The sequence below is a fragment of the Ptychodera flava genome, chromosome 3 (assembly GCF_041260155.1).
Source record: "Ptychodera flava strain L36383 chromosome 3, AS_Pfla_20210202, whole genome shotgun sequence".
Lineage (NCBI taxonomy): Eukaryota > Metazoa > Hemichordata > Enteropneusta > Ptychoderidae > Ptychodera > Ptychodera flava.
Genome location: NC_091930.1, coordinates 30,922,559 through 30,941,700, shown reverse-complemented (window position 1 = coordinate 30,941,700; position 19,142 = coordinate 30,922,559). Strand labels below are relative to the sequence as shown.

Below are 19,142 nucleotides of genomic sequence, written 5' to 3'. Positions count from 1 at the left end.
CACGTGTATCATTATATATTGCAGATATATGTTAATGTGTACCTTAGCGACATGTTTGCAACTTCATTGAAAGTGTTCATTAACATAATGAATATTATCACATACATACACCCAGTTATCCCTATAGTATGACGTCACACTATAGGTATCTGACTACGATGAATCCATATTCCACATGTGGTGGATATGGGACCGGACTACTTTTAAAACGTAAACAAAAATCAGCTGTTCAGAACTTATTTTCAAATCCCTGAATGCAAAAGTGGGAGGGTAATGAAACATAAGGAAATATGGAGTATTAAAATTGTGTAGAATACAAAATACCGTCGATACTAGAATTTTTATGAATTTGTGTTTCTTCGTCGTTGATTTCGATTGAAACTTTTGATTTGTAGGCCCTACACCGTGACATTTTAGTACGGTATGTTTACCGGCATTTTGTGTTGTCTACCTCGTCAAAATTGCCCTTCTCGATGTCCATCAAACAACATAAGCATAACCGATAACCCAAGACACGTACCAATCATCCCTGCAGCAGTAAGAATGTTTTCTGAAGCAACATTGACGGGTCTCAAGTTCAACATCACGATCAATGCTGGCGCGGCAGTCAACCAGTCGAGTCCCGGGGCGAGCCGATGAAGCGAAGAGCGTACATCATTTCTGACAGCAATGACGATACTCCGGACTTGAGACTCATCAGAAGAAACGCTATTTTATTTTTCAAGAGCGACGAGTTCACAATGTTATCAGTACATTTAAACTTAAAGGTGCAAGCTATTGTTTTGTCCGTGCATAGTGTGCATCACGTACGTTTCCTGTACTGTACCATGTTGTTGAACTTCCGTCCCCGCTTCCGTCGTCTCGCGTCTGAGCTAAGAAAGACTTGTTGCTTGTAGCATGGAGGTAGTAGAGACCGATTGAGTCAGAGCCAAACACTGTTCTTCATTATATTTAACCCTTTGCACCCCAAGGCCCTGGGGTTGAGTTGACATTTGGAAGTACTATCTAGTATGTCTGACTTCTTAAATTATCAAAGAGTGTCCCCCATACCAATATATTTTTGGAATCACCATAAAATACTCGTCCCAAATATGCAAATTATGATCATGTGATCTCATTAAATATTCAAAATGGCCGCCAATATATAAAATTTTGTATTTTTTCAACATATTTCTTTATTTCCATAAGAAATTTCTCAATAAATTATCATTTTTCATCACCAAATCATTGCTTTCTATCACACCGGCATGAACTGATACAATATTGTGACCAAAATTATGAAAAAACACTGATATTTTGTATGGTTTTGGCCTACTAAGTGTAATGTAACAAAGGCCCTGTATAAGGGTTAGGTCAGTCAAAGCATAATGTAACATAACATCCAGCATCTCATGTTATGAAATATTTCAAATGTTAAGTATGTATATTTTGAATGCCAATGAAACACTTGTCCCAAAAATATGCAAATACTAGTCATGTGACCTAATTAAATATGCAAAATGGCCGCCAACAATAGAAATTTATCATTTTTTTACATGTTTTCCAATTTTCCAGTAAAAGAAAATCAATATTGTATCATATCCCAGTGCTGAATCACATTTTATAGTCCCATGACCATGAACGTTGATGTAAACTTTATATATTATGATAAACTTTACACAGATTTGATAAACCTTACACAGATTTTCTTGTCCTCCCTCGAAAGTGAAGAATTATACACAGCACCCCTGAATTGGGGTCAGACAGGTCAAGTATCCTATTTTATAACATCTGACTATTGAATTTATCAAACTTTGTCCACAATAACAAGATATTTTTTGGAATTGTAGAATAACAATTTTGGTCACATGACCTCATTAAATATTCAAAATGGCCACCAGTATTCTAAATTTACAATGATTTTCAAATATTTGCTTCTCTTTCTGACGAAATTCTAAAGAATTTATCACTTCCCATCACTCAATTATGTCTAAATGTATGTTAGATTCTGTTGTCTACAACTGATGATTCAAAGAAAATGTTTTTAACATCACATTTATAAATCAAATACAAGCTTCTTTCAAATCACAGTGAACACTAACGTTACAATTATTTTGCAAAACACAGACTTTGATCATTCGATTTGCAAATTTCATCCAATATGCATGCAAAAAATAAGACACACAATTTCATTGCAACCAAAACAACATTTATTTTTTTCTTTAGTAAAAAAAGTAAAAATAATGTAGCAACACACTGTAAACCAGACCAAAACCCTCAAAATGTCACAAGTAATCATTTCCGGATAAGGTGGGTTTTGTGGCAGGTACATCATTAGTATAATAAAATTGGGTCTTAGAACACAACACTGTCAATATTGATTATATAGCTGTCTTTTATCATATTTTTGAGCTATGCATGACATCTCTAAGCCTTCCTCTTTCCATCCACCAACAGCAACATTGAAGGGAAAAAATGCAGAAAGGTTTTCAGTACATTGTCTTTTCAAAGTACAGTACTGTATGTAAAACCTACTAGACTTTCGCATTTTGTTTTTCAATTATAAATCACATAAAATAAATCTCATTCTGCCTTCAATTGCATTTTACTATCAAACAAAATACTCTGAAGAGAACAAAAGACTATAAACCCCAAGCATTATACTTGAAGACAAAAACAAATGGAGTATCTATACAGTACAAAAATGTCATATGATACTATTTTTACTATCAAACAAATTACTCTGTACAAAATAAAATACTACAGACCCCAAGCGTTATAATTGGAGACAAAAATAAATCCAGTATCAACACGGTCCCAATATGTTATCTGATGCTGACACACAGTCACAGGTGGACCATTGTCCTCTGGTGAATGAATAGTTGACAGAAAACAGACTGGCTTACTATCCATCCAAGGCAGGGCCAGCCATCGTCAATCACTTCATTTCCCTCTGAACGTAGGTAAGCATGTCTGGCAGAGCAGAACTAAATTTGACTGTTCCACACATACATGTGTCCTGTTGATAAATGTCTTGCTATCCTAACACTTGTATAAACATTGTCAGTCTACAGATGGTGGTCTAAATTTAGTAAACCCTGCATAAGATCAAACACTCCTTGCCTAGCTTGCTTCGCACTCCTCTCCTTCTGGTTTTAGGTTCTCTTTGCCTGAAACAAACAAATACAAAATTTTTAGATGTTTTAAAATGTTATGTACTTTGTGTGAATAAGTTTCAGTACGATAATCCAAGTACAAAGCGATGCCTTTTTCGTGGTGGCATATTCTATGAATAGGAACAAAACTTGATATGGACTAAGGAATTGCTATTACATCTCTCTCTCTCTCTCTCTCCTCTCTCTCTCTCTCTCTCTCTCTCTCTCTCTCTCTCCTCTCTCTCTCTCTCTCTCTCTCTCTCTCTCTCTCTCTCTCTCTCTCTCTCTCTCTCTCTCTCTCTCTCAGGGTAGTGCAAACATGTTGCAGTTACATATTTCAAATACTAAAATATAACAGTATGTAATACACTCTTTATGGAAATCTGCAAGGTATTAGCACCAGTTTGTTTCAATAAAATTTATACCACAAAGAATAACTTTGTACAATGCTTACACACACTATCTGTATCCTCCTTACATTTGAACAAGTAGCTAAATAATTCACCTTTGGCATTAGTATCCATGAATAAAAAACATTCAAATTAAATTAGATTATGAGGGATATTTATATAAAACTATAATAATACAAAAGACAGACGGTCAGTTTCGCCTGCAATAGGCCTACACATCTACAGTCAGTAGGACACCTACAGTAAACCTAAAAGTGCCCTAAATGTCCTAATTCTCATCTGTCAACGTCTGTCTTATCATCTCTGTTGTTGCTCTGTCATTTCCTGGTTTCTTTGAGGTTTGTCATGTTTACTAATAAACATCGAGCTATGCAAAGTGTCGTCATCGATACATACATCTAACTGTACATTGCAAGTTGTCAATTATAAAGAGGAACTACCTTACCTTTCTTACTCTGCGCTGCCGTGGGGCTAGATTACTTTGAAGGCACGGGTCGGACTTCCAGTGGCTCAACTGGTTGCTGAATTTCTTTACCATTGGGTGGTCGTAGGCCGCCATTTTGATCTACTGCGATGTCCCGTTGGTCTTATGTGCGATCTGCACTTTCTGAGCCGTTTTCTACTTGGCTTCGGTCAAAACAATCCCCCAAAACACCCCCGTCTTATAACGGATCAAAGCGTAGCTGTCGTCGGCCGCCATGTTTAAATTCCTGTCAAATTTCGCTAACGATCGCTGCTTAGATTGCAATTCAGGCCGGGAAAGGAGCTGACGTCAACGTTTTGCAAAATCAGGGGTCAAAAGGTCATTTTGCGGCACTTTGGTGCCGAACGGGGTTCAGAGGGTTCTAAACAAGCTCATTTTATTCGTAAAATATTAAACATACAATTGACAATTTCGTAAAACATAATAATTGTTAATTTTGAAAATTTCATACAAACTTTGAAAAGCAGAATTCTTTGAATGATGTTCGAATATTGACAAAAATAACCCGTTCCTCGCCAGCCGCGGCTGAGTGTCGCGACGTCCCGCTTGTATGTCCAATAATTTTATGAATGAATTTTCACTAAAATTGATGTTATAATATGTACCAAATAAATACCTTGCATTAAAAATCCATAGTCATTCCTATTTCCGCTTGATTCGCACAGAAAAAGCACTACGAAAGACGCTAATTATCCATAGGAGCAGCCTGAGCAACATGTTGAGCTGAGCGCAGTCAAGTCAGCTGTGACCCAGCCACGACCGCATAACACAAGCGTATGAATTCTTGAAAAATACTCCCTCTCGTTTTTTCCCAGTAATTATCATTCCTGGAAGGTTTATTCACGGAAAACTGGGTCTATGCATGTGATAAATATATAATCCCCCCGTATTCCGAACGAGTGTGGCTGCGTCGCGGACGAGTGATTCCCCGTGTAGCGGCCGTATCCCTCCGAGCGTATATAAATATTCACCACAGATTAGTGCTAAAGCTCATTTAGTATACGAATATATAATTAGCTGAAATAAAAATACTAAATTTCTAGAACTGTTGTCATTGTATTACAACTTTATATCGCAAGTGTACTGCTTTTGGTCACGTCCTTCAAGCAACCATAGACCTTAAAAACGGAAGGACAGGCAACTGCCAGAAAAGACAAAGAAACTTGCGTGTTTACCCGTACGATCTGGGTTATAATCCTCTGCGCAGTTATGTAAACGCAAAACACGTCACGTGATGACACAGTGACGTCTTGGCAGCACTGGAGCTACACAGAAGACGCTATACCTGTGCTGTAGAGTCAAGTCGCGTTCTGTTCCGGGGTCTAGTTCACGTTGTTTTCAAGCATTGTATTACCCATTGATTTTTACAGACAATTTTGCTACCATTTTCGACAGATGAGTCACTATTAGGTATATTTATTGTTGTTGTTTTTGTAATTCCCGTCAATTCATGATCGAGTCGGCAAAGTTAATTTTGCAATCTAATCATTGTACACCCCCGATAACTCTTCCGTTTATTTCTGATTCATGTGTAATGCTGTAAACTTTCTTTTACTTCATTATGTACTTCTTGCGCTTCGGCACTGTAGTATTTTTAAAAACTCGTGCGTCTTCAGCCCGATCGGCCATTGTTGTTTACGAAGCGACTTCATGTTTCAACTGAAAATTTCATACCCTGTCATATTTCTCTGCTGTAATGATAATGCATGTCAATGATAGTAAACGTTTCAACGTTAGGTATTTCGTCAACTGACTAGTATTTTGCAGGGCAAATCATGTTTACATTGTAAAACTTGTACCAAATTCACCAAATTTGTACCAAATTCACGTGCAGGCATCTCCAGCTCGATCGGCCATCATGATTGCTGTTGATGGACGATCTTTTTGTGCGTTTCAACCAAGTAATTTTTTACCCTCTTAATAATGCATGACAGTGCTAATGTACGTTTCTACGTGTCTTATTTCGTGGATTGAACTAGTATTTTTTGGAGGAAGTCATGCGTACATTTGTAAAACTAGGACTATTCACGCGTCTCCGACTCAGTCGGCCATTGTTGTCTACAACACGACATTTTGTGCGTTTCCTCTGAGTAATTTTTCGTACCGTCTCATGTTTCTCTGTTGTAATAATAATGCATGACAGTGCTAACGTACGTTTCTACGTGTCTTATTTCGTGGTTTGAACTAGTATTTTTTAGGAGGAAGTCATACGTACATTTGTAAAACTAGGACTAAATTCACGCGTCACCGACTCAATCGGCCATTGTTGTTTACAACACGACATTTTGTGCGTTTCCTCTGAGTAATTTTTCTTGCCGTCTCATGTTTCTCTGTTGTAATAATAATGCATGACAGTGCTAATGTACGTTTCTACGTGTCTTATTTCGTGGTTTGAACTAGTATTTTTGGGAGGAAGTCATACGTACATTTGTAAAACTAGGACTAAATTCACGCGTCTCCGACTCAATCGGCTATTGTTATTTACAACACGACACTTTGAAATTAGACGCGAAAGCTTGAGCATGCGCTGATCGCAATGTTGTAGTGATTAACATAATCTCGCGTCTGACAAGCCTCTCAAATCACGGGAATTTCCGTGAGCTTGCGATACGAGGATAAACAGTTACGTTTGTTTATGTTAATGAGTGTTCAAGTTTTTCACGGATTATAACCAGGATTACATGAAAGAAAATAGCTAGTTGCCTGTCCTTCCGTTTTTAAGGTCTATGAAGCAACACATGCCAAAGTGTGAAAGCTCATAAGATATGCAAATTACAAATAAGCTGACATGAAAATGCGAAATGAATTTCACTGTTGTGTGACCTAGTGTAATCATCAATGTATATAGCATACAACTTTGATCAAGTAAATCCCGGTACGCATCTCTAATTAGCAAAATAAAACTTAATTAAATATGCAAATTAGTAATTGACTGAAATGATCTCAGTATATATGCAAATAACGAATTCATTGAAGTAAGAATGTTTAATGACTTTCAATAATGTTGTATCATAGTATCTTTAATGTACATAGGTAGTTTCGTCAAATTTGGTCTAGTCAATTAAGATAAATAGCCATAATTAATGTTGCATCATAGTATCTTCAATATGCGTAGCAAGATTCGTCAACTTTGGTTAAGCTAATTCAGATACAGAAAAATTGACACAAAAGGCGAAGAATTTTTGATATCGACGTATTTTTATCGCCTAAACAATGTTAAATATTATGTAAACTACATATTTATCATTCCGTAAGGTAAGTGATGAAACCTTTACGGCCCTGATATGGCTTTTGCGGCCCTTGGTCGTACGAGTATGGGCCCTCGCACGCTCGGGCCCTTCCTCCGTACGACCTCAGGCCGCAAAAGCCGTATCAGGGCCGTAAAGATCATTTGATAAGTAATATAAATGTACTTGATTAGCATTGGGTGTTTGCAGTTGCACATGTCAGACATGTGTACAAGAAATTTATTTTCGAATGTTGCCTAAAATGTTGATCCAATATACATGGGAGTCTGCGATAGAACTCAGATCAATATTATATAGTATATAATAAAATAGTATAGTTATAGTAAAATTTATATTTCTTTAACCTGAGTGAACAGTTCTGCTGGTGGATATTTACTTGTCCCCGAGTCTGTCTGATAGCTCAGTAAAAAAGCTTCGTGCTTTTCCGATTACTATATATATGTGTGTACTTTGTGTGTGTACTGTTCTGTGTGTCGTCTGCTCCACACATACCGTCTTGCTCGGTCGCGCACAGAATTGAAACATCTAAGTCGGTTACTGTGACCAACTTTTTGGGTTGGAAAGCAGTGCCGACTGGTTTTGCGTGAGGCCTAGGCGATGTTGCCGTGAGTGTGTGTGTGTGTGGGGGGGGGGGGTTCGAATCCCGTTGGGGTTATAGTAAAATTTATATTTCTAAATATTAAACTTGCAATATTTGTGCATATATGGACCCTGAATAATTGGCATGATTGTACTTGATTAGAAGAGGGGGATGCATGTGCACACAAGTGTACATGTGCATGTACAAGAAATTTGATTTTGAATCCTCTATACATTGTAGTCGATGAGAAAACTATGAATATGTTTTTACAATGATACATAACTAGCTAAATATGTGTATTTATAGACATTGGATTATTGATATTAACATACTGGATTAGACTAAGGTGGTTACAAGTGAATGTGTGTGCATGGAAATTTATTTTGGAATTTCACCAGAAACTATGAAAAACACACAGGTTTTCATCTCTCAAATTGTTATTCAAAGGTTGTTTGACCTGAAGCTTCTAGTTATTATTGATGACTCAAAAAATGTACATACGAAGACACGAACGTTTGACATTGACCTAGACCCAATTGCAATGTAGTGTAAATAGGAGAATGTCATCAAATAATTATCTCCCAAATTGTTGTTGGAACGTTAAATTGAAACTTAAGGTAGAACGCACCTCGGGGACGGACATTCGGACTCTCAAACTTTTACAGTTCTCTTCTGATATACCACATGTGGGGTTCATTTTAAAGCTCTTGGTGAAAGAAAACTTTTCACCGTCTTAGTTTTTTGAAATTCGAAAATTTTTATTTTTCACCATAGAGTTAACACAGGGATGGCGGCCATTTTGAATTTCTAATATCGGTAAATCTTGGGTTATTTGTTTCTCTAGTACCAAAATTTGCACGGTGACCCCCTATTTTTATTCTTGATTTTGAAAGAGAATGGTTGAAAGATTCCTTTAGGAGAGTTAGAGCAAAAATTTAAGTCTTTCACTTTCGAGGTGCATATTACCTTAAAGCACTATGATGGGCATTTTGCACAACTAGGAGTTGGGTAAAATAGAAACCTTGACGACCTAAATGTTTCGCCTCAATGTGGCTCTCAGATCATGAATAAATAGTTCAATGTACCCTAACTTGCGCTCGAAGAGCGCGCCGAAAATGGAAATGGCAGTAGATGAAAGTGCCAGAAAGTATTTGAGAAGGAATTTCATATTCAATAAATTTTCAAGTCTCCGCCTGTGCAATGTCAATTTTTTTCAGATCTCCTATTGGCAAGTTGTGAAAGTTTTCAACACCCTCCCCCCCCCGAATTCTCCCGCCCCTCCAGAAATGTTTGTAAAGACTACCATATGTCAAAATATGATCAAATATGGACGGGTAGCCATTGGTTACATATTGTCACATTAAGATCTATCATGCAGACATGTCTACACCAATAACATTCAAACTTAATAAGGAGAATATAGATGGCATACCCAAGTATGTCAATTTGTATCGCTATGGCAACCAGCACAGTTTTCATACGTTCACAACAATTATGCCAAGAGCGTATTTACGTATATAATTTAAAGATGATATGATGACAATGATAAACACATGAAGGTCAATTTGTGCCATGATACGATCAACATGGTGCCCGCTGACCATTTCGATGATGTTTTATGTCCTCAGTCATTACTCAGACATGCCTGAACCGATTCTATCGAAACGTTGTGCTATGGTATAATGTGCTCTTCAATTTGTTTTGAGCTGCAGTAATCGCATTGATTAAAACATTGTTGCAAGGATAAAAAAAACCTGGGACAAATCATCAGATCAGCCGGGAATATCATTGCATTGAGTGATGCATGTACAAAAAATAGATTTGCCACGCAAACTCGAAACACATTGAGTTCTAAACTTGAGCTGTTCAGAAACATACAAGACGTAATCCCTCGGTTTATAAATTATTGGTAGTTCAAGATTACCGATCACTATTGATATTAGTTTATTAATTATTAATATTTCAAGAATAACGATCAGTATTGGTTTCACTTAATCCTTTTACGCACCTTGTGCTGTCTTGCTGCGGGTGAGAAAATTGAATAAAATATAAAATCTATTATTCAAAACTCTTCTTTCTTGCTTGCCTAACTAATTGTTCTTCATTTCCTTTCAGTCCTCCCTGATTAACCTACATTAATCAGCATGGGTGTTACAAGAAAGGCGGCATTCCTCTGCATCATAGTAATAACATTTTCGTGATGGCTTTCTACATTGCTGCGTTGAACGATCACTTCCTCTCTTCAGCTACCAAGTTGAGCACATCTTTCCGTCAGTAAGTAATGTTTTTTTAAAGAATAACGTTTCTAGTCTTGATGACTCTTTTCATAGAATTGACATCAACCTCAAACGGGTAAAGACATCATTTAAAGTAAGGTAACCTACCAGGATAAAAGCCGATCAACGAAGAAGGTAATTTTGTAGGTTGTCAGGTATACACCGTTCACGAACCTGGGTGGAGATTGTACCGAAACTGTTTTCCACTTACTTCCTATGTAAAGAACCAAGGTAATTACTATAGTGAGGAGTGAACCAAAAACATTGGTTTGTAAGACAATTGGCAACAGTATGTATCGGTTTTTAACTCTTTGAAATTTCCCGCCATTTGTCGAAATTAACCAGAGAGTGTAAAATCAATGTGGAGAGATTGAGCGGTACGGGTCTCGAGGATTGTAACACGTTATCTCTTTCAGGATTATAATTCGCATATGCCATATTCACCATTTTACAGTTTCGTCCACTCATACTTGTACGAAAGCGCAGACTCATTTTACTTAGCTTAATACGTAGTTAAACTTACGACATGCTGTTTTGTTTTTTTTGAGATAATAATAATCATACAATATAATGTACTTCATTATTTGCTTTGTCTAGACACATTGTGCTCCATTTATTTACTAAAGCTGAAACTTACAGCAAAAGATTTTTTTAAGAAATGAATATTAATTAAGCTAAAGGGAACAATCATACACCATGCATTTACTACAAGTACACACAACTACAACTTAGAGTAAGGAATTGCACTGGAAAAGAAAACTGTTGAAAAGTTGTTGTAAATTGATTTGATTACCATCAACAACAGCTGGTGATGAAGAACTGTACAGTTACACCTTTCAGTTAACACTTCATTACTGCTACCGCTAATTGTCTTACGAACAGCACAAATTGGCTGTTCAACGGACGACTGTGTGTTATGGTCGAATACATGCGTATCAGTATCCATAGAACTAGCATTTAGCTGTCCCAGTGGCAACAGTAGTATTATTCCCAACACTTGCAATAAATTATCCGCAAATTGAAATCAGATTCATAGTCGTTGGTGTCATTCCTAGCGCTACTCCACAGTAATCCAGTCTTCATTTCTTACCTGTACTCATGCCATCTTGTGTGCAACTAAGGACAAATCAGACAACTCATATCAGGCAAATTAAATTCATTACTATGATTGTCGAGAAGGTATTTTTCCATTGTAAAATTGCTACAATCAAAGCTTTTCACGTTCATAAATCAACAAAACTTATGAAGAAAGGGAAGTCTGTTTCATCACTCGCATATGTATGATTGCTTCCAGGTTTGCCTCGGATGCTTTAAGAATAGCCCCCAGAAACTATGGAAAGAGGAGAATTTCGTGCACAGAAATCACTCAAATAGTATTATCAAGACTCATAAGACAGCTAGTACTACAGCCAATTCTGTCATTCAGCGTTTCGGATACAATCGTAGTTTGTCGTTTGCCTTGCCGAAGATAGGACATCATTTTAATGAGCGTCAACCTTTCTCCCATACAAAGCTACAATACCAAAGACCACCAGGTAACCAGAGCGCTCATTTTAACATCATAGCAAGCCATATGACATACAACAGACCTGAACTTGATAAAGTTGTTCCTAATGCCACGTATATCACCATTATACGAAGTCCTGTACAGAGGTTTGAATCAGCGTTTGGCTTCTTTGAATGTGCACGTGAAGTTGGACTAAATGAACGTGAAAACGCTCTCGAAGAATTCATGAAGCAACCTGACAAATACGTCACGAAAATCGGAGCACGAAAAGGAATTCTTCTAAGGAATGGCATGTCCAATGTTTTGGGATTTGATCACCGCTACCATGACAATGATTCTGCAATTAATGAAATGATTTACAAATTGGACAGAGAACTTGATTTAGTTTTAATCTCTGACTACTTCGATGAATCGCTTGTGTTGTTAAAAAACGCTTTATGCTGGAAACTAGATGACCTATTGTACATCAGCAAGTTCATAAGAACTAACAGCAAACGGCATCCGATATCGGAATCGGTCGCTAAAAAGATTTTGAAGTGGAACAAAGCTGACGTCAAGTTGTACGAGCATTTCAATCAAAGCTTTTGGAAGAAAGTTCATAGTTACGGGGCAGATTTCTATAAGGATGTGAGTGAGTATCGAACCCGTTTGCAAGAGTTTCAAGAAGATTGTGTCGAAATGAACAAAACGCAAAGAAGGTACGGACAACGTGTAGATGCATTTGTAATGAAGGCAAATGCAAGCGATGAATGTAAGCTAGCTTTCATTGATATTGATAATAGACAGTTTCATGACATGCTAAAAAAGGAGGCTTCAGAAAATTACAATTTGGGTCGCTTATCGCAAAAACAGCCCTGATGTCAAAACTTTCAGATTTTGAGCTTTTATGAAATTTTGGTATAGTTGTCTAGAACCCTTGAAAAAAATCAGATATGGAAATACTTGAAAATGTTGAACGTAAATTCATAAAATATTTGTGTTTCAACACTCATATTTCATATCATGCTGACCAGTATCAAGCTCTCAGATATGGTTATATAATATACCGGATGTGTTTTATCAAAGCTATGCTTAAATGCACCTAGCAAACTTTTGTGCACCTGTCCTGCATTCAGACCACCTCGTATAGCTGTATCAATGTTTTTCAATTTGCTCCATTCAACAGATGTATGAGCAACTATAATGAACTGGTTTGTTATAATCATAATATTGATATTTTTAATGGTTCATTTAATTCTGAAATAAGACATGTTTTATTTTAATGGCTGTTCTTGTTGATTAGTTTGCTTTGTCTGTATTGTCTGTGTATGTCCTGCACTTGATTTCAGTTTTGTAAACACTTTTTGTTTGGTGCTGGCTTGTTCAGTGTTTTTTAACCGTTTTCTTTTGAGCTTTGGAGGAACCTGTAAATGGGACTTGATCCCTTGATTTCATAATAAATAAATAAATAAATAAATAAATAAATAGATAGATAGATAGATAGATAGATAGATAGATAGATAGATAGATAGATAGATAGATAGATAGATAGATAGATAGATAGATAGATAGATAGATAGATAAATAAATAAATAGATAGATAGGTAGATAGATAAATAAATAAATAAATAAATAAATAAATAAATAAATAAATAAATAAATAAATAAATAAATAAATAAATAAATAAATAAATAAATAAATAAATTACTTACTCAATTAATTAATTAATTAATAATTCAAGTTATAGAACATATTTTTAGTAGGTATTAATTAAATAGTAACCAAATAATGAATATTGCAAGTTTTTGTTTGATCCCCTTCTCCCCGTTCCCTGATTAACTTGTCCAGGACCTCTTAATGACTCAACCTATTGCTTTCGGGTTGAAGACTTAGGGTTTCTTCGTCATAATTGTAAGAAATATCGGAATCGACAACAATATATATATTCCTTGAAGCTTATCCTCCACATGTGTGTAGAATTTAGATAACCAAAACTGTGCCACCACGCTAGCAACAAGGAAATAAATGGAAAACCAGAAACCAGAAATAAACCGTTACAAAAAACAGACGAATAAACAAAATTCCAGGTATGGCTTATGATTTTTAACAAGGATTATGGCGTTAAAGTATAAACGAGACGGCGCGTATTAACAAACGTGATACCACGGCCGGGTATAGACTAAAATATTCAGTCGTGTGCGGGTGCTCCGACGCACTGCGACCTACTAATGGGTGCGTTTCGGCGCACTGTTTTCAACAAAAGAACGGTGCTCGGATATGCCGAGCAAGCTCGATTTCCTTCGCTTCATTTCAGGAAATAGCCGATATTTGTTCCGAAAACGAAGAACACAACCCTGCTGTGATCCGGGAACAGGCGAGAACAAGATGGCGCAAACCAGCCGCGCGAAAATGAAAATGTTAGTGCTATGTTGCTATCGTATGAAAAACGTCTCAGGATACAAGCCGAGATAGGTGAATTATTATTACAATTTGATCTTTCACATGAGATTTTTGACGTTCTTGGAGTGTTGTCGAAATTTGTTTTCGAGTAAACTGTTGTATAAATGTACAACGAACGTCTTCAACATAACCAAGTTCAGCCAAAGCGAGGCTGTGTCGTTTGGTCTTCGAGAGCAAGAACAGCCATCGGCAGCTTGCCCTCATCATGCTCATCGGATGTTCTCCTGACGAAAACGGTACGCGCACCTCTCGGAACCAGAGTTCTTATCCCGCGTATCGGCGACAGCGCAAGGAGTTGTGGGAAAGGCGCGCCGATAAGAACTCTGCGGTGGAGATTGCTGTATGCCCAAACGCACCCATCTTCGCTTGCCAAGACCTGCTGTTCGGGCAGCCTGATGCCTTCCGAAACTGGAAGACTCCTGTCTGGCTAACGAGCCGTGCTGGCGTACGATGAAACGCACCCACAGGTCGCAGGTCGCAGTGCGCCGAAGCGCCCGCACACGACTGAATCTTTCAGTCTATGCCGGGTAAGGATCCGTACGTTTATTTTCTTACGGTTTTATGCTGCAGTGAACAATTCAAATGTATCAACAGAAGGAAGTGTTTACGGAAACGCCTATCCGATATCCGTGACAAGTATGAGGACAGACAAAGTTGCTTTTGATGTCATCAAACTCGTCGCTGACAACTAGGAAGACGCAGAAAACTGCGACTCCGCTACCCAGACGCCTTTTTTTTCAAATTGGTATCGCCCAGGTGGTTCCCTTGTTTTCCGGGTCTATCGGCGCGTTTGTATTCACAAGCTGGTTCAAAAATTGACTGCAAATGTAAGGTAGAGTACGCCCTTGGAGAGATATTCGCACTCTCAGACTTGTACCACCTACTTTGCGCCTACCTCTTGCGGGGCCCATTCTTAAGCTCATAGAGTGAATAAAGTTTGCTCTTACTTAGATTTTTGAAAATCTCGATTTTCTTCACAAAGATCACACAACTATCACACAACGAATTTCAAATATCGGTAAATATTGGGTGATGTGTTTCTCATGAACTTGCAAATTTCCTATAACGGCTTTTCCCCATTGACAGATCTAGACATTGCTGGATGTGACTATCAGAACCAAGACTCAGAACTGGCCACCTCTATTAATATTCATAAGTTTTCTTTACCTCTCTGCTATCACACACTAATGACACCAGAAAAGTCAAAGGTTGGCTCTTATGTTATATTGGTAATTCCCATATCTTCAAGGTGTTAACATTTTCTTGATAAATTTGAAATCATTGTAACTATTAAAAACAAACTTTCCTTTACCTGGCAAATACAATTACAAGCCGCACGGTACACAGAGTGTTAGCAAAGTTATGACGATCAGGTTTGGCGCTTCTTAAACTGAGAGCAATGGTGCAGTGAGAAATCCGAACTTAGCCCATTTTCATGTGCATGTCTTGCATTTGTCAGGCTTGTGAACTGATGGTGAATAAGTGTCAGGAATTGTGTTTCGGCTGCCGCTTGAAATACATTTGCTTCATGGGGATTTCCAAGACACTCATGTAGGCGACTGAGTCCGCACTGTGATGCCTCTACTGCACAGCAAACGGAGCAGACATCAGAGATTTTGTACGTTGATGTGTACATTTTGCTCAGCTCATATATGTTAAAGCAGTTAGCTTGCAACGGTGTCCCAAACGAAAGAATAATAACCGCATTTGTGTAGTTAAGTACTAAATTATTGGCAGGTGTCATACAAATGGTCAGAACAGCCACTCTGATCAATAAGGCATACGTTTCGGGACAGGTGTGAAAAATATCAAAGTGACCTAACATTTGTCGGAAAACATCGAGAATAGTAGAATTAGTGGATGTGTTAGAATCCAAACCAGGATAGCTTATGCTTGGGGGGGGGGGGGATGGGGGTTGAAATGCGAAATCTGAATATTTGTGAATTTGTGATATAAATGAAAAAAGATTCCTCGAATAAGTATTTTCTGCGCGAACGTCCACTCTCATGTCACTGTAAATTTCGGTCATCTCATTTGCAGCCTTCTAGAAAACAGTTTCATAAGATGAGATCGCCTCCAGGGTGGTAGCAACCATGTTCGTAAACTCCCTAACAAATTCAAAAATCAGGTCTCGGGAGGAAGAGCAACAGGCTAGTAGGAATTCTCGCAGAATGATGATTCTTGGCCCCGCAGAGGCGAAATGTTAAATTACATTATTTTATTCTGGAGAGTGAAATGGCGACAAGGCAAACAGGCGGAAATAAAGTTTATCATGACACCATTACACATCAAGGTCTCTTTAGAGGAATTGGTCGAATGTCTTCGTACTTTGGAAACTGATTAATTTCGGAATTCCACAGATTTGTCATTGGTAAGAGCCAGTTCACTTGTCCTTTACTTCTGAAATATAGAACTATGTACAGGCCATTTCATCATCATAATTGCCGTCTTGTCATATCAAATACGATAATTACCTATATTTTGATCTACAGTCACTCTGATAATGTCTGATATACGGTGTAAGTCCAAAGTATTCGCTTTACTCCAAGTTGCACCTTATTTCTTAAAGGGGGTCAAAAGAATGTTTAGTTAAAACAAATTTCACAATTGCGACTGTACGCCCCACAACAAAAAAATATTATTATTCTAATGTTGATGTGAAATGTACATTTACCTTCATCATGATTTTGCCAAATACCGCACGAGGAATGAATTCGCCTTTAGGCTGAACGATTTTTTCAAACTTGAAGGCAACTTAGTGACGGTGTTTTCTTCCAAGTAATCTTCTCTTTTGAAAACTACGTACACGGTCGCTTAAGGGTAAAGCTGTGTTGAAGATTTTGAACTTTGATCGTTATGTATGAATTACGATGATCTGGGATCGCGGCTCAGTGTTACAGATCGGCGCGTAAACTCATTCGTTCGCCCAGTGACGTTGGTTTTCCGCAACGTTTGTTGTTTTAAGAATCTCTCTTTCTTACAACGTATTCCTTATGTCAGTAAGGCGAGTATCTTATAAAACTCGCTTACCCGATAAAAATAAATGTACTTTGTGTAGTAGCCTTTTTGAATCCCCTCGACATGTACTATTGCGTACGGTGATGTATACGCCGTGTATATTTTCTATTGCTATTTAAATTAATCCCACTTTCACCGCTATGCATGCTGCACATTCGACAAATAAGTAAAACATATGTTTGCATTCTTTCTTGAGTTACCTTGTCTTGATATTTATTATTTTCTACCAAATCTCAATAAGCAGCGTTACAGAGAAATTAGCTGAATTTTATCAGAAGAGGATCACATTCCATGATTCGTCATATACTCGCCTTATGTACGTCGCTGCTGAAAACAGCTTCTTTCAAATACCATCTACGACGCTAGAAGACAGCGCAGTGTGAGCTTTGGTATTATCATCTGCCTGAAAGATGGTGTGATGACCGACTTCATGTATTTCCGAGTCGGGAAATCTCGTAAATTGTTGTCGGTGATCAAACAGGTACAGTTAACAATTCAGTTCACTAAATTGTAATACTTTGTGTCACGTGGCTTGATAGCTAATGTTACTGGGCTTGGTGCAGAGCTGAGTGGACAGTAAATTTACTGCTTTTGAGAGTCTGCCGAGGCAGTACTATGACCGCGTAAATTTGATGACCAAACACTCTAATGCAGGACACAGATATTCAGTCAATGTAAATAAGCTGTGTACTGGGTATTTTAGAACGCCGTGGGAAGTACACCTAGAAACTGTAGTACACACTAACACATGCAACAAAACAGCTCCCTGCTGGAACACAGTGAATAGTGAGTAATTGTCGTGACGTATTTATTTAACTATCATATGCTGGGATGATACCGGACAAAAAGGTACGGTTCAAATGAGTAAAAGTGCGTAAAATGTTACTTTGGCTGCTGTTTTATTTTCATAGATTTGTTTTTTGTTCAGTGCTTTTCATCACAGTGAGAAGTTATAAGGCCGAAAAAGTACTGCCTGGACTAAGATGGTATGAAATACCTCGTCAATGGAAGCCAATATTTCACCAATTCGAAGGATATGCTAAGGTCCCAGAAACAGATGACCGAAGAACCCAACACTCTCTGTAGTAGCAATCATCTCACGACCTCATGGGTTGTCAATGCGATAAAACGTGGAAGAATGTTTATTTTGAATAGAACGTCTAAGTTTGCTCCGTAATTAACGATTCTTTCTTTCTTTACGCACATTTCAAGATTATGTCTTAGCCGATATGACATAATGCGATATATACTGGTTAAACGACTCCGCATGCACCGATCGAGTTCACGGACTATATGTTATATAAATTTGAATTCACCGATGAGGGCGCACTCGATCTCCGTTACACCCGCTTTTCACATCGACGATCACACGTCTCGTCTGCAGGGAATTACATATACTTATATGATGAAGATTGTGGAAATTCTGTTGAATTTTGATTAGCCGCGATTTTGCTTAAAAGTGTCTTGGGAAAGTTTTTGTGGGTTTCCATTCATCGGCGGCCCCTGAACCTCTTACCTTTTGGCAGAGAGTAAACTGTCTGAATTGCAGTCCCTCTACTTGAGAGGGGACCGTGACTGAAAGAAATACACCCATCTGTCAAGTCAGCGACACATCGTTTTCAAAAACTATATTAAAGAGGGATATGTTCATGCAACCTTCTTAGGGAACAATTCAATTACTTGATAATCATTTAAAAATGTTGTTCGTCGACCATTGACGAATATTGTTAGTTTTGTCATGAAAACGTATGGCTTATGAGATGGGCCTTATCATTGCATACAACTTAGATATGCAAATCGAACAAAATCAGTACGTTGATTTTAATCCCCAACCACGGATTGTTTAGGTTAATAAGTTCTCTTCCTGACACGAGTCATTAAAGTAACTTATGCGACTCTCACATATCTTCCTCGTCATATCATCATGAATCCTTCTGACTGATGATTACCTTTATTTGGTGATTGAAGAATATAATGCTACCATGGCAACATATATATTTATAGAAGAACAAGATACATCGATATATATTTATCATGACGAACAC

General features: G+C 37.7%; 1 protein-coding gene across 1 annotated transcript in view; it reads left to right on the top strand.

The window, feature by feature from the left end:
- The window catches only part of LOC139129834 (galactosylceramide sulfotransferase-like), a 72,152-nt gene that overhangs the window by 2,271 nt on the left and 50,739 nt on the right, over nucleotides 1-19,142 (top strand). The window lies entirely within an intron of this gene.